Source organism: Nerophis ophidion, linkage group LG13 (assembly GCF_033978795.1).
Source record: "Nerophis ophidion isolate RoL-2023_Sa linkage group LG13, RoL_Noph_v1.0, whole genome shotgun sequence".
NCBI classification, from domain to species: Eukaryota; Metazoa; Chordata; class Actinopteri; order Syngnathiformes; family Syngnathidae; genus Nerophis; species Nerophis ophidion.
This window is the reverse complement of record NC_084623.1, coordinates 10,001,487-10,017,501: the sequence shown is the minus strand read 5'-3', so window position 1 is coordinate 10,017,501 and position 16,015 is coordinate 10,001,487. Positions and strand designations below refer to the sequence as shown.

Here is a 16,015-nt window from a genome sequence, read left to right as displayed (position 1 = left end):
ACCGCTTTTTTGAATGCTAGGGGAACAGTGCCCGAGGAAAGTGATAAGTTTATAATATTTAGCTCAAGGAGCAGCAACGTGGATGACACATCAGCATTCATCGTTAGCAATAGATCATTAGTCATTTTTGCGAAAGCTGTCTCTGTCGAGTGATTTGCCCTAAAACCGGATCAAAAGGGTTCACATAGATTGTTAGACACTAAGTGTTCTTTTAGCGGCTGTGCAACAATTTTTTTCGAGGATTTTCGAAATGAACGAAAGGTGGGACAACAGCCTGTAGTTTATCATAAGGTCAGGATCGAGGTTAGGTCTTTTGAGCAGAAGATAAATAATCACTTTTTAGAATGCTCGGGGAACAGCGACAGAGGAAAGTGATACGTTTATAATATTTAGTTCAAGGAGCAGCAACGTGGATGACGCATCGGCATCTATCGTTGGCAATAGCTCATTATTAATTTTTGCGACGGCTGTCTCCGTAGAGTGATTTGCCCTGAAACCGGATCGAAAGGGTTCACAGAGATTTAACTGCCTTGCAACAAATTTTTCCACGATATTCGAAATAAAGGGAAGGTGAGACACCGGTCGGTAGTTTACCATGAGATCAGGATCGAGGTTAGGTCTTTTGAGCAGAGGATAAATAACCGCTTTTTTGAATGCTAGGGGAACAGTGCCAGAGGAAAGTGATAAGTTCATAATATTTAGCTCAAGGAGCAACAACGTGGAGGACGCATCAGCATCCATCTTTAGCAATAGATCATTAGTCATGGCGGTATTAACACGAGTTACCGATGTCAGAAGAATAATCGAGGACAGACGTAACGTTTTGTTTCTGAGACGCCGCCACGCTTGTGTTGCAGAAACTCTCACACTTGAAGAATGGAAAAAAAGAAATGAACATCAGATATTGGAATTCATTTCTTGGGGTTTGTCGTGTTTTACTGTGGTCTTTTCTTGTCATTGTCTGGATGTCTTGTCCCTGTCCTCCCACTACTTCCTGTCCCCAGTGATCATTGCCCGCGCTGAGTTTTCACAGGAATTTAAGCATGAATCTTTAATTAGCAACATCTGTTGTTGCTGTGTGTGTGTGTGTGTGTGTGTGTGTGTGTGTGTGTGTGTGTGTGTGTGTGTGTGTGTGCGTGATGCTAACTGCTCTTGCGGGCCCGCCGTCACCTCGATCCCAGCATCACACGACGAACAGCTTGCCAAACACAAAAGTTTCGCACCCCCGTCACATTGACATTCACTCAGTAGCAGACATTACAGAAGGACGCATAGAACATTTGCCACGTCTACCATGAATTGATTAACGTGGATCCCGGATTGAAAAACTTATTCGGGTGTTACCATTTAGTGGTTAATTTTTACGGAATATGTACTGTACTGTGCAATCTACTATTAAATGTTTCAATCAATCAATCAATGCATGCGTCACTCACACCCGGCTTGCACACGCTGACGTCAGCCGGCTGGAACGCTGTCCTCGTCTCTCTGTTGTCCTCCGTCGCTCAGCTGTTAGGAGTGAATTATGTATCCTTTCCTTATGGAGCGAGAAGAGCTAGCCCGGGGCTATCGTTCTCCAGTAAACGGCCATTAGTTGTGCCGTTGCTCCGCTTAAAGTAGGTTTTGATGGCTGATCAGGGCCTGCTTGCACCCCTATTTGCAGAGAAGGCATCATTAAAAGTGTGTTTAATGATGTTAGTTATCAAAGTAATTTAGTGTAAATATGCGGTTCCTCGTCTTACGTGTGCTCGCTCGGTAAAATGATTGTCCTTTAAAGGAGGACTGCACTTTTATTGGAATTGTGCCCATCATTCATATCCCCTTTTTTTGCAAAACTCAAAACCAATGGAGTTGGCACGTTGTGTAAATCGTAAATAAAAACAGAAAACAATGATTTGCAAATCCTTATATTCAATTGAATAGACTGCAAAGACAAGATGCTTAAAGGGGAACATTATCACAATTTCAAAAGGCTTCACCGTGGCAGAGGGGTTAGTGCGTTTGCCTCACAATACGAAGTTCCTGCAGTCCTGGGTTCAAATCCAGGCTCGGGATCTTTCTGTGTAGAGTTTGCATGTTCTCCCCGTGAATGCGTGGGTTCCCTCCGGGTACTCCGGCTTCCTCCCACTTCCAAAGACATGCACCTGGGGATAGGTTGATTGGCAACACTAAATTGGCCCTAGTGTGTGAATGTGAGTGTGAATAAGGTTGTTTGTCTATCTGTGTTGGCCCTGCGATGAGGTGGCGACTTGTCCAGGGTGTACCCCGCCTTCCGCCCGATTGTAGCTGAGATAGGCGCCAGCGCCCCCCGCAACCCCAAAAGGGAATAAGCGGTAGAAAATGGATGGATGGATGGATGGATAAAACCAATAAAAATCAGTTCTCAGTGGCTTATTTTATTTTTGATGTTTTTTTTTTTTATTTTACCCGTCCAGGAATATCCTTAAAAAAAGCTTTAAAGTGCTTGATTTTCACTCTCTCGAAGCCACTGTCTATTTTCCTAGTGTGACGTGATACAGTGCTACCAATGTAAACTAACAATGGCAAGTAGCACAGCAAGATATAGCGACATTAGCTCGGATTCAGACTCGGATTTCAGCGGCTTAAGCGATTCAACAGATTACGCATGTATTGAAACGGATGGTTGGCAGATAGCGAAAATGAAGTAGAAGAAGGAACTGAAGCTATTGAGCGAATAGCTATTGATTCTATTCGGCCATAGCATGGGTGTACCTAATGAAGTGGCCCATAGCATTGCCGAATAGCTGCGTTAGCAGCGCCGGTAAAATGTGCGGACCAAACGATCAGGACTTTCGCATCTTGTGACACTGGAGCAATTTAAATCCGTCGATTGGTAAGTGTTTTTTTCGCATTAAATGTGGGTGGAAGGAAACGTAATATAGTTTCAAATGTACATACAGCTAGCCTAAATTGCATGTTAGCATCGATTAGCTGGCAGTCACGCCGCGACCAAATATATCTGATTAGCACATAAGTCAACCACATCAACAAAACTTACCTTTGTGATTTCGTTGACTTTATTGTTGCAAATGCATCTGAAGGTTATCTATACATCTCTGTGCCATGTCTGTCATCGCCGGTAAAATGTGCAGACACTCGGGCACATTCAATAGGGGTCTGGCGGCAGACACTTTCGCATCATCGGGCCAGTGGTGCAACTTGAATCCCTCCCTGTTAGTGTTGTTACACCCTCCGACAACACACCGACGAGGCATGATGGCTCCAAGGTTCCAGAAAATAGTCGAAAAAACGGAAAATAACAGAGCTGAGACCTGGTGTTTGTATGTTTGAAAAAATGAAAATGGCGCCTTTCTTACCTAGGCAGCGTCACGTACTGACGTCATCGCTCTGAGAGCCATAAACAGAAAGGCGTTTAATTTGCCAAAATTCACCCATTTAGAGTTCGGAAATCGGTTAAAAAAATATATATGGTCTTTTTTCTGCAACATCAAGGTATATATTGACGCTTACATAGGTTTGGTGATAATGTTCCCCTTTAACAATCGAACTGGAAAACTTATTTTTCTGCAAATATTTGCTCATTTGGAATTTGAAGCTGTCACATTGAGTTTGTGACAAACCCCAAGATGCAGAGAAGGCGGCAGGCAATCGTGCAGGTAAACATGATTTAACACTAAAACAAGAACAAACAAAAGACGCGCAAAAGGCGCAGAACAAACTTCTCTATGAACAAAAAATAGCACAAAGGCTAACTGTGGACTAGAAACCAAAACACTTACTGTGACATGAAGGAACTATGGCATGAGCAGAGTGAACAGAAGTAGACACAGCTACAACGATAAGTATTAATGACATAGACAGGTAGTGGTGACGTCGACACGACAATAATCCAGCCCTGACTGGAGGACAAAGCCGGTTTAAATAAGAGCGGGCTGATTGACACCAGGTGTGGCCAGGTGCCAATCAGCCGCAAGTGAGGAGGAAACAGCGCTCAGGAAGAAAAGCAGGAAATTACCAAAATAAAAGCGCTGACAGGAAACAAAGACATACACAGAGGAAAAACTAAAACAAAACAAAATTGACAAGCCTGACAGAAGCCTGCAACATGTTTCAAAAAAGCTGGCACAAGAGAACGTTGAGGAATGCTCATCAAACACTTATTTGGAACATCCCACAGGTGAACAGGCTAATTGGGAACAGGTGGGTGCTATGATTGGGTATAAAAGCAGCTTCCATGAAATGCTCAGTCATTCACAAACAAGGATGGGGCGAGGGTCACCACTTTGTGAACAAACCGTTCAAATATTCAAATATTACACTTATAATATTAAGAAAACAATTAAATTATCAAAATGAAACCATAGCCGAATTAAAGGTAACGTAACCATACTTGCCAACCCTGAGACCTCCGAATTCGGGAGATGTGGGCGGGTAGCGGGGGGTGTATATATATATATATATATATATATATATATATATATATATATATATATAATCCGTTCATGAACGAGTTTATCCTTTCGGCCACCGTGTTCAATGGAGAAGTCTGATCTACAAAATTTGCAGGCAGCCTACCTCTCCCCCTTCGAGCTGTCCTGGATGAATTGAAATGATTTTTTCCCAATCATTTTGGAACTTGCAAGCATACTTCTTCTTCTTACTCGTCGTCGCCATGTCTCTTTTTCGTTCTTCTGCTTCGTCTCTGTTATGTTTTTGGACATTACTACTTGCCGTAGATTTGAAGCAATGCATTATGGGAATCCGGATGTTGTGTGTCAGTGTATTAACGTGCCGGCTGGAATAAAACACACGCTGAGAAATAGTTCCGTGCCTGCCTACTTTATGGGTTATAGATAAACCTATGGATAACCGAGACATATATAATAGTCCTCTTTTCAGGAGAGAGAGGACGCTAAAGGCACGCCCCCAATATTGCTGTCCGGGTGGAAATCGGGAGAAATTTGGGAGAATGGTTTCCCTGGGAGATTTTTGGTAGGGGCACTGAAATTCCGTAGTCTCCCGGGACAGGTAATAACATAACTACAAACTTAACCAATGTGAACATGAAGTGAAGTGAATTATATTTATATAGCGCTTTTCTCTAGTGACTCAAAGCGCTTTACATAGTGAAACCCAATATCTAAGTTACATATAAACCAGTGTGGGTGGCACTGGGAGCAGGTGGGTAAAGTGTCTTGCCCAAGGACACAACGGCAGTGACTAGGATGGCAGAAGCGGGAATCGAACCTGCAACCCTCAAGTTGCTGGCACGGCCACTCTACCAACCGAGCTATGCCGCCCCCATGGTACATGGTAGATATAAGCATAGAATCAAATAGAACAAACAACAAATGTAGTAACATACAATTTTAAAATGAAGTTCAGGGTCCCAAAAACTCAACAGACTAGCTTAGAAAGAGGGGGGGATTGCCGTGGAATTAAAAAAACAAAAACATTTCACATTAATGTCGCCTGTAAGTGTAGAAAAATGGCCGAAGCAAGCTTTAATTTGTGATGTGATTGGATTTTTCTGGAATTATATGCCAGAGCAGACCTATTTCACAGTACCAAAGACTATAAAAAATGGGACCCATTACCTCTCTGCTTGGCACTCAGCATCAAGGGTTGGAATCTGGGGTTGAATCTCCAAAAAAGGATTCCCGGGCGGGGCCACCGCTGCTGCTCACTGCTCTCCTCACCTCCCAGGGGGTGATCAAGGGTGTATGGTCAAATGCAGAGAATAATTTCGCCACACCTAGTCAATCATGGGTACTTTTAACTTTTTTAATAAAGCAGGCTTTAATTTGTGATGTGATTGGATTTTTCTGGAATTATATGCCAGAGCAGACCTATTTCACAGTACCAAAGACTATAAAAAATGGGACCCATTACCTCTCTGCTTGGCACTCAGCATCAAGGGTTGGAATCGGGGGTTAAATCTCCAAAAAGGATTCCCGGGCGCGGCCACCGCTGCTGCTCACTGCTCTCCACACCTCACAGGGGGTGATCAAGGGTGATGGGTCAAATGCAGAGAATAATTTTGCCACACCTACTGTGTGTGTGACAATCATTGGTAGTTTTAACTTTTTTAACAAAGCTGGCTTTAATTTGTGAAGGGATTGGATTTTTCGGGAATTAAATGCCAGAGCAGACCTATTTCACAGCAGAGGAATAGACACTAATTCTAGTTCAGCAGCATGTTTTTCAAGGCACAATGAAGAATAAAATAATCTCGGTGGACTCTTTCCAGTAAACTTGATATAGATTTTACAGTCTCTAACAGTCAAATGTTCACTGTTGAGGCTTTTACTGTGATGCACATTCTAAAATTCCATAGACATCAGATTCTGCACACATGAAATTGATCCTTATCCCCTGCTTCCTTATGCAGCTCCAGAGAAACACTATTGATTGTTCATGCGTCTTTAAAATGCAGCACAGTCAGTGAAGTAGTTGCCAAAAGGCCACAATCTGAGCCAAGAATAACAATGAACTAGGATTTGCAATTGTGTGTGAAGGCCCCGATGCTAAAGCTGAACTGAAATGCTGTCAACTGTTAGCAAACGAAGTATAACAAACCATGATTTTTATGTTTGAACAAAAAAAATGAGCAAAAGCTAGCATAAAACGTAAGCACACAAAAATCAAGCTAGTATAAAACATTAACAGGCTAAGGTTCTCAAAAACTAAGCAACTTTAACTGTTAGCTTACTTTCAGGGTGAGTGGGGTGTGTGGATGGTGAAATTGTATTCGAAATGTACAAACTTTATGTCTTAACTTATACACACCAAAATAATACTGGTATGTTGAAGCACCTGAGCTGGCGACTTGTCCAGGGTGTACCCCGCCTACCGGCCGAATGCAGCTGAGATAGGCTCCAGCAACCCATCAAGCGGTGCGGCTTCATAGCTTACCAAAGTCGTACTAAACCAGTTCGATAGATGTTTGAGCGCCGTGTGTAATGTTCTATATTTTCAATGGAACATATCAAATGTTTGTGTTGTTTACTTGAGTCATATTGCCATCATATTGCAGTCTGCATGTATCTCTTATGTTTGACTGCCATCTACTGGTCACACTTATCATTACACTATTTACCAAATAAAATTGCTTCGAGGTCGGTAGGCAAAATCAGAATTATTTTCGAGTTATAAGGCACACAGCCGAGTTTTGAGGACAAAAAAAACTATTTTAAGTGCGCCTTATGGTCGGAAAAATACAGTAATCACCACATATTTCTACAATCTGAGACAGTTTTGGGTGTTTTTTGTAGAGGGTAACTTAAAGGCCTACTGAAACCCACTACTAGGGACGGTGAAGCTCGGTTGGTAGAGTGGCCGTGCCAGCAACTTGAGGGATGCAGGTTCGATTCCCGCTTCCGCCATCCTAGTCACTGCCGTTGTGTCCTTGGGCAAGACACTTTACCCACCTGCTCCCAGTGCCACCCACACTGGTTTGAATGTAACTTAGATATTGGGTTTCACTATGTAAAGCGCTTTGAGTCACTAGAGAAAAGCGCTATATAAATATAATTCACTTCATAAAAATATAATTCACTACTACCAACCAGGCAGTCTGATAGTTTATATATCAATGATGAAATCTTAACATTGCAACACATGCCAATACGGCCGGGTTAGTTTACAAAATTGTAATTTTAAATTTGGCGCCGAAATATCCTGCTGAAACGTCGCGGTATGATGACGCGTGTTTGTGACGTCACGCATTGTAGAGGACATTTTATTCCAGCATCGTTCCCAGCTATAAGTCGTCTGTTTTCATCGCATAATTCCACAGTATTCTGGACTTCTGTGTTGCTGAATCTTTTGCAATTTGTTCAATGAGCAATGGAGACGTCAAAGAAGAAAGCTGTAGTTGGGAAGCGGTGTATTGCGGCCGCCTTTAGCAACACAAACACAGCCGGTGTTTCATTGTTTACATTCCCGAAAGATGACGGTGAAGCTTTACTATGGAACAGAGCGGTCAAGCGGACACGGTTGGATTGGACCACACACATAAAGTACAGTGTTTTATGTAGTGATCATTTTGAAAGATCATGTTTCGAAGAGGGTCCCTTGCGAAGGGAAGAGATGGGCATCGCCACCACCTGTCAACTGGTGCTGAAGAAAGGTGAAGTGAAGTGAATTATATTTATATAGCGCTTTTTCTCTAGTGACTCAAAGCGCTTTACATAGGGAAACCCAATATCTAATTTTTACATTCAAACCAGTGTGGGTGGCACTGGGAGCAGGTGGGTAAAGTGTCTTGCCCAAGGACACAACGGCAGGGTCTAGGATGGTGGAATCGGGGATTGAACCTGCAACCCCCAAGTTGCTGGCACGGCCGCTCTACCAACCGAGCTGTACCGCCGCGGTGCCGACCTTCAGGTTGTACAGGTACGACCATATAATCTCACGAAAACATTAGTGACAAAATAAGCAGATAAGGGATTTTTCAGAATTATCCTAGTAAATTTGTCTAATAACGTCTGAATCGCTCCCAGTGTGTAGTCTTTTTTTTTTTTTCTAGTCCTTCACTCTCACTTTCCTCATCCACGAATCTATCATCCTCGCTCAAATCAATGGGGAAATCGTGGCTTTCTCGATCCGAATCGCTCTCGCTGCCGGTGGCCATGATTGTAAACAATGTTCAGATGTGAGGCACTCCACAACCCGTGACGTCACGCCCACATCGTCTGCTACTTCCGGTACAGGCAAGGCTTTTTTATTAGCGACCAAATGTTGCGAACTTTATCGTCGATGTTCTCTACTAAATCCTTTCAGCAAAAATATGGCAATATCGCGAAATGATCAAGTATGACACATAGAATGGACCTGCTATCCCCGTTTAAATAAGAAAATCGTATTTCGGTAGGCATTTAAATAAAAGGCTTTTTTTCTCTCTTAATATGTTGTTTGTATTCATCAATGCATGTGTACATTTCATTTCAGGAAAAATGACCCTAGGCTAATGAATGGAAAGGCGATGGAGAAAATGTGTAAAGCTTTGAAAAGGTCAGTGTGTGTGTGTGTGTGTGTGTGTGTGTGTGTGTGTGTGTGTCGGTGCCTTTGCCTAAACTCAGCCAGTGCTCTCACTTGAATGCCAAACAAAATGGACTTTCTATTTTCTCCATAGGCTACTGTATAATACCACGCAAATCCATCTTTTACACACAATTTTCTCCTCCTCCCGCGTCTTTCCATTTTTTTTCTCCCCCCCCTTCTTTCTTTTCGCCCCGTAGTGCCCTATGACCCGTTCAAACCTGGGCTTACTGGGATTTCAATCCGAGCGCTGTGATGTATTCTTCCAATATCATACCCTCCATTACAGGCTAAAATGTTCACCAAACCCCCATCGCGTACACACATACACACACACACACACACACACACACACACACACACACACACACGTGCACAAAGCAAACAAAAAGAAAACATGACAGGCATTTCGTGACAAAAGCCAGTCTGGCGAGGGATGCGATTCTGAGTGGATTCTGGGGCACTATCGTCTCTGGCCAATCATCTATAATTCATTTTTCCAAGGCATACAGTAATATCTCACCCTGGCTTCTATTTCATCAAAGCGAACAAAGAAATTGAATTTTATATGAGGGAGGGCTATGAAAATATTGTTCCTAATAAATAAATCTGTGGCTTTTTATCCAAGCATACTGAGGTTTTATGAAGTCGAATATCTTGATACAGAAAGTATCAAAACAGAAAATGATTCCACTTATCCCACAATCATGCAGCATATAATCAATATATTTTTCTTATTGCTTACTTTAACCCTTTCTTTTGGTATTTTGGTCCTATTTGCTTTTCAGCCCAAAAACAATAACACATACCTATTATTCAGACTTGGAGTGATTGATGATTGCACTTCATAACATCTTAACATTGCAAAAAACTCCAATATTTTGAGCCACCTTCAGGAAGGGAACGTTATCAAAATCTTTGCAACTTATGTATTTTTCTGGTTGTGGAGAGGCGGAGCCGGCGAACGAGCAGCGGGGCAGGGTACGCTGGAGCCCGGCCCAAGATGGCGGCGAGGAGGTGGAGAATGCGGCCGAGCGGAGAGGCGAGGCGTGCCGGGAGCGACGCCGCAGTCAAATGCAGGTGCGTGGATCGCGCACCGGGTCACAATTAACATTTCTCCTCACTCTGTATAAAAGAGGAGAAGGAGGAAAGAACGAGGCGGAAGGAGTAGGAGAGCCGGCAGCAGCGACCGAGGAGCGAGAGAGAGAGCAAGACGGCGACGACGAAAGCGACCAGAGAGCGAGCAGCAGAGGAGGAGCTGAAAAGCAACCCGACAAGAGACAGCTATTTTGAAAAATAAACAAGAGTCCAACCTGCAAAAGAGATGTCCTTCCTTGATGGTCAGTGGAACCCACACGACGACGGTAAGAGTCGTTCACACTGGTATTTTGGATTTTTTTCCTATTTAATGAATAAATGTCCAGAGAAAACAAAGCTCTTTTTAAGTATTTCAGTACTCAAATAACACCTGAATTAAAAAAGTAGTGAGTTAACGCTGCTACAGAAAGAAAGAAGGAGAGAGAGAAAGAGAGACAATAAACAGAGAGGCAAAGAACTCTTCTGAAACTTTGTAGCTTTTGGGCCAAGATGTTCAACTCTCACTGGATCGGTTCGAAACCGAGTGGGAAGCGACTGGGACGAGAATCAGCACCTCCAAGTCCGAGTCCATGGTTCTCGCCCGTAAAAGGGTGGAGTGCCATCTCCGGGTTGGGGGAGGAGACCCTGCCCCAAGTGGAGGAGTTCAAGTACCTCGGAGTCTTGTTTCGAGTAAGGGAAGAGTGGATCGTGAGATCGACAGGTGGATTGGTGCGGCATTTCCAGTAATGCGGACGCTGTATCGATCCGTTGTGGTGAAGAAGGAGCTGAAACTCTAAATTTACCGGTCGATCTAAATTCCCATCCTCACCTATGGTCATGAGCTTTGGGTTATGACCGAAAGGATAAGATCACGGGTACAAGCGGCCAAAATTAGTTCCCTCTGCCGGGTGGCGGGGCTCTCCCTTAGATATCTGCCATTTGGAAGGAGCTCAAATTAATGCCGCTGCTCCTCCACATTGAGAGGAGCCGGATCTGAGGTGGTTCGGGCATCTGGTTAGGATGCCACCCGAACGCCTGCCGAGGGAGGTGTTTAGGGTATGTCCAATCGGTAGGAGGCCACAGGGAAGACCCAGGACACGTTGGAAAGACTGTCTCCCGGCTGGTCTGGTAACGCCTTGGGATTCCCTGGGAAGAGCTGGATGAAGTTAGCTGAGGAGAGGTAAGTCTGGGCTTCCCTGCTCAGGCTTCTGCCCCCGCGACCTGACCTTGGATAAGCGGAAAAAGATGGATGGATGGATGGATGGATGGATGGATAGGGGGAGGAACAGAAGGGGTTTAGACAAAGTGTCTCATCCTGGGAGGAAACACACTTTATCTGATTGTGATGTTGGCCTAGACCAGGAATGCCTTGATTAAACATGAAAACGGCAGTTAATACAACATTAACCATAGATTAACTTTTGATTAAAAGCCAAATGTTATATAAATTAGTTATCTTCGAACATCACAGCAACCTTTGTCCTATTGACAGAGTAGGTCGGGGTCTGGAGACATCTCACGCGAGCCCCAAGAATCCATAAGGGTCATATAAGTATCCTTTTTCTGGACATGTGGATGAAATGTTCGTATAACAAATCACATATTTATTATTTAAGATGTGACTTTAAGGTATTACTACTTACGTATAAAATACTAAAGGGTCTAGCTCCATCCTATCTTGCTGATTGTATTGTTCCATATGTCCCGGTAAGAAATCTGCGTTCAAAGAACTCCGGCTTTTTAGTGATTCCCAGAGCCCAAACAAAGTCTGCAGGCTATAGAGCGTTTTCTATCCGGGCTCCATTGATTGATACTTTTATTAGTAGATTGCACAGTTCAGTACATATTCCGTACAATTGACCACTAAATGGTAACACCCGAATAAGTTTTTCAACTTGTTTAAGTCGGTCGGGGTCCACGTTAATCAATTCTTGGTACTCTGGAATGGCCTCCTGGTAACAGTTAGAGATGCTACCTCAGTTGAAGCCTTTTAAGTCCTATCTTAAAACTCATTTGTATACTCTAGCCTTTTAGATCAATTGATCTGCCGTTTGTTTTCTGCTCTGCCCCTCTCTCCTTCGTGGAGAAGGGCGGGCACAGATTCGGTGACCACAGATGAAGCGCTAGCTGTCCAAAGTCTGGACCCAGGGTGGACCACTCATCTGTGCATCAGTTGGGAACGTCTCTGCTCTGCTGACCCGTCTCCACTCAAGATGATCTCCTGCTGGCCCCACTATGGACTGGACTCTAACACTATTATGTTAGATCCACTATGAACTGGACTCTCACAATATTATGCTATATCCACTTGACGTCCATTGCACTGGTCGCCCACATCTGCGGCCCCCTTCAACGTTTCTCATTGTCATCCCATTGGGTTGAGTTTTTTCTTGCCCTGACGTGGGATCTGAGCCCAGGATGTCGTTGTGGCTTGTGCAGCCATCCAATCTTGCTGATTGTATTGTACCATATGTCCCGGTAAGAAATCTGCGTTCAAAGAACTCCGGCTTATTAGTGATTCCCAGAGCCCAAACCAAGTCTGCAGGCTATAGAGCGTTTTCTATTCGGGCTCCAGTACTCTGGAATGCCCTCCCGGTAACAGTTAGAGATGCTACCTCAGTAGAAGCATTGAAGTCTCATCTTTTAAAGCTCATTTGTATACTCTAGCCTTTTAGACCAGTTGATCTGCCGTCTGTTTTCTGCTCTGCCCCTCTCTCCTTTGTGGAGGGGTCAGGGGAACAGATTCGGTGGCCACAGGTGAGGCGCTATCTGTCCAAAGTCGACCACATCTCTGCTCTGCTGACCTGTCTCCACTCAAGATGATCTCCTGCTGGCCCCACTATGGACTGGACTCTCACACTATTATGTTAGATCCACTATGGACTGGACTCTCACAATATTATGTTAGATCCGCTATGGACTGGACTCTCACAATATTATGCCAGATCCACTCGAGGTCCATTGCACCGGTCGCCCAAGGGGGTCTGCACATCTGCGGCCCCCTTCAAGGTTTCTCATTGTCATCCCATTGGGTTGAGGTTTCTTGCCCTGATATGGGATCTGAGCCGAGGGTGTCGTTGTGGCTTGTGCAGCCCTTTGAGACACTCGTGATTTAGGACTATATAAGTAAACATTGATTGATTGATTGATATTCAGCCTGTGGTTCGTAAATCAAAAAGGCATGATTTTGTCTATTGCTTTATAGGTAACTTACAGTGGGGCAAAAAAGTATTTAGTCAGCCCCCGATTGTGCAAGTTCTCCCACTTAATTTTGATGACAGAGGTCTGTAATTTTCATCATAGGTACACTTCAACTGTGAGAGACAGAATGTGAAAAAAAAATCCAGGAATTCACATTGTAGGAATTTTAAAGAATTTATTTGTAAATTATGGTGGAAAATAAGTATTTGGTCAACCATTCGAAGCTCTCACTGATGGAAGGAGGTTTTGGCTCAAAATCTCATGATAAATGGCCCCATTCATTCTTTCCTTAACACGGATCAATCATCCTGTCCCCTTAGCATGATGTTTCCACCCCCATGCTTCACAGTAGGTGTGGTGTTCTTGGGATGCAACTCAGTATTCTTCTTCCTCCAAACAAGACGAGTTGAGTTTATACCAAAATGGATACATGGATGATACAGCAGAGGATTGGGAGAATGTCATGTGGTCAGATGAAACCAAAATAGAACTTTTTGGTATAAACTCAACTCGTCGTGTTTGGAGGAAGAAGAATACTGAGTTGCATCCCAAGAACACCATACCTACTGTGAAGCATGGGGGTGGAAACATCATGCTTTGGGGCTGTTTTTCTGCTGAGGGGACAGGACATTGATCCGTGTTAAGGAAAGAATGAATGGGGCCATGTATCGTGGCCCCAAAACCTCCTTCCATCAGTGCAGGGGTAGGGAACCTATGGCTCTAGAGCCAGATGTGGCTCTTTTGATGACTACATATGGCTCTCAGATAATTATATTTATATAGCGCTTTTCTCTAGTGACTCAAAGCGCTTTACAAAGTGACACCCAATATCTAATTTACATTTAAACCAGTGTGGGTGGCACTGGGGGCAGGTGTGTAAAGTGTCTTGCCCAAGGACACAACGGCAGTGACTGGGATGGCGGAAGCAGGAATCGAACCTGGAACCCTCAGGTTGCTAGCACGGCCACTCTACCAACCGAGCTATGCCGAGTAACCGTGTAATACTCTTCCATATCAGTAGGTGGCAGTCGGTAGCTAATTGCTTTGTAGATGTGGGAAACAGCGGGAGGCAGGGTGCAGGTAAAAAGGTGTCTAATGCTTAAACCAGGGGTAGGGAACCTATGGCTCTAGAGATAAATCTTAACTGACATTGCTTAACACGATAATTAATGAATAATTCCGCTGGTAATCACAGTTTCAAAAATAACGTTCAAATTATAAAACATTCTCGCACCTGTTCAAAATGCCGCATTAATGGTAAGAATTATTGTATGTATTATTGCTTAACTTTTATAATAACAATGTTGTTAAAAAGAACACGAGACTTATTATACTCTACAAATCTTGGTCATACTTAAAAATGCACAAATTTAGTTATATTTAGTGTTGAAAAATGTTATATGGCTCTTACGGAAATACGTTGTGAAATATTTGGCTTTCATGGCTCTCTCAGCCAAAAAGGTTCCCGACCCCTGCATCAGTGAGAGCTTTGAATGGTTGACCAAATACTTTTTTTTCCACCATAATTTACAAATAAATTCTTTAAAATTCTTACAATGTGAATTCCTGGATTTCTTTTTCACATTCCGTCTCACCTTAAAAGTCATCTGTATACTTTAGCCTTTAAATAGACCTCCTTTTTAGACCAGTTGATCTGCCGCTTCTTTTCTTTCTCCTATGTCCCCCCCTCCCTTGTGGAGGGGGTCCGGTCCGATGACCATGGATGAAGTACTGGCTGTCCAGAGTCGAGACCCAGGATGGACCGCTCGTCGGGACCCGGGATGGACCGCTCGCCTGTATCGGTTGGGGACATCTCTACGCTGCTGATCCGCCTCCGCTTGAGATGGTTTCCTGTGGACGGGACTCTCGCTGCTGTCTTGGATCCGCTTGAACTGAACTCTCGCGGCTGTGTTGGAGCCACTATGGATTGAACTTTCACAGTATCATGTTAGACCCGCTCGACATCCATTGCTTTCGGTCCCCTAGAGGGGGTGTGTTGCCCACTTCTGAGGTCCTCTCCAAGGTTTCTCATAGTCAGCATTGTCACTGGCGTCCCACTGGATGTGAATTCTCCCTGCCCACTGGGTGTGAGTTTTCCTTGCCCTTTTGTGGGTTCTTCCGAGGATGTTGTAGTCGTGATGATTTGTGCAGTCCTTTGAGACATTTGTGATTTGGGGCTATATAAATAAACATTGATTGATTGATTGATGGTCTCTCACAATTTAAGTGTACCTATGATCAAAATCACAGACCTCTGTCATCATTTTAAGTGGGAGAACTTGCATAATCGGTGGCTGACTAAATACTTTTTTGCCCCACTGTATATAACGGATTTTTTAAGTGAGTGAAACTTTAGTAAACTGCTCTTTTTTCTGATCCCTCACCTAGGACCTGTTTGTCTTGGTTGACCCTACCAGGGGGCACGAAAGCCCCCGGACAACATACATCCTTGGATCATTGGGGCACGCAAACTCCTCTACCACGGTAAGGTGGCAGCTCAGATAGGAGTAAATAAATGTTGTAGTTCCTTGAAAATGTGTCTTTTCACAACAAAAAAGGTGAACTCTAGTATACCAAAATAACCTTGATTTGGATGTCAAAAATCGTATTTTTCACATGTTTACTAATTCAAACAGAGCCTTGTGATTGGAATTTTACCGTATCAGACCAAAGCAAATGTGGTAAACTTCAAAAGTAATAAACAATTTGCATA

At 43.6% G+C, this 16,015-nt stretch overlaps 1 long non-coding RNA gene across 1 annotated transcript in view; it reads left to right on the top strand.

Moving 5' to 3' along the window:
- Positions 1-15,787, top strand: part of LOC133564899 (uncharacterized) — a 42,831-nt gene extending 27,044 nt beyond the window's left edge. The window contains exons 2-4 of the long non-coding RNA XR_009809366.1: positions 8,935-8,997; positions 9,974-10,388; positions 15,691-15,787. This is a non-coding gene — a long non-coding RNA (uncharacterized LOC133564899). The remainder of the gene's footprint in view (positions 1-8,934; positions 8,998-9,973; positions 10,389-15,690) is intronic.
- Positions 15,788-16,015: the final 228 nt, after the last annotated feature.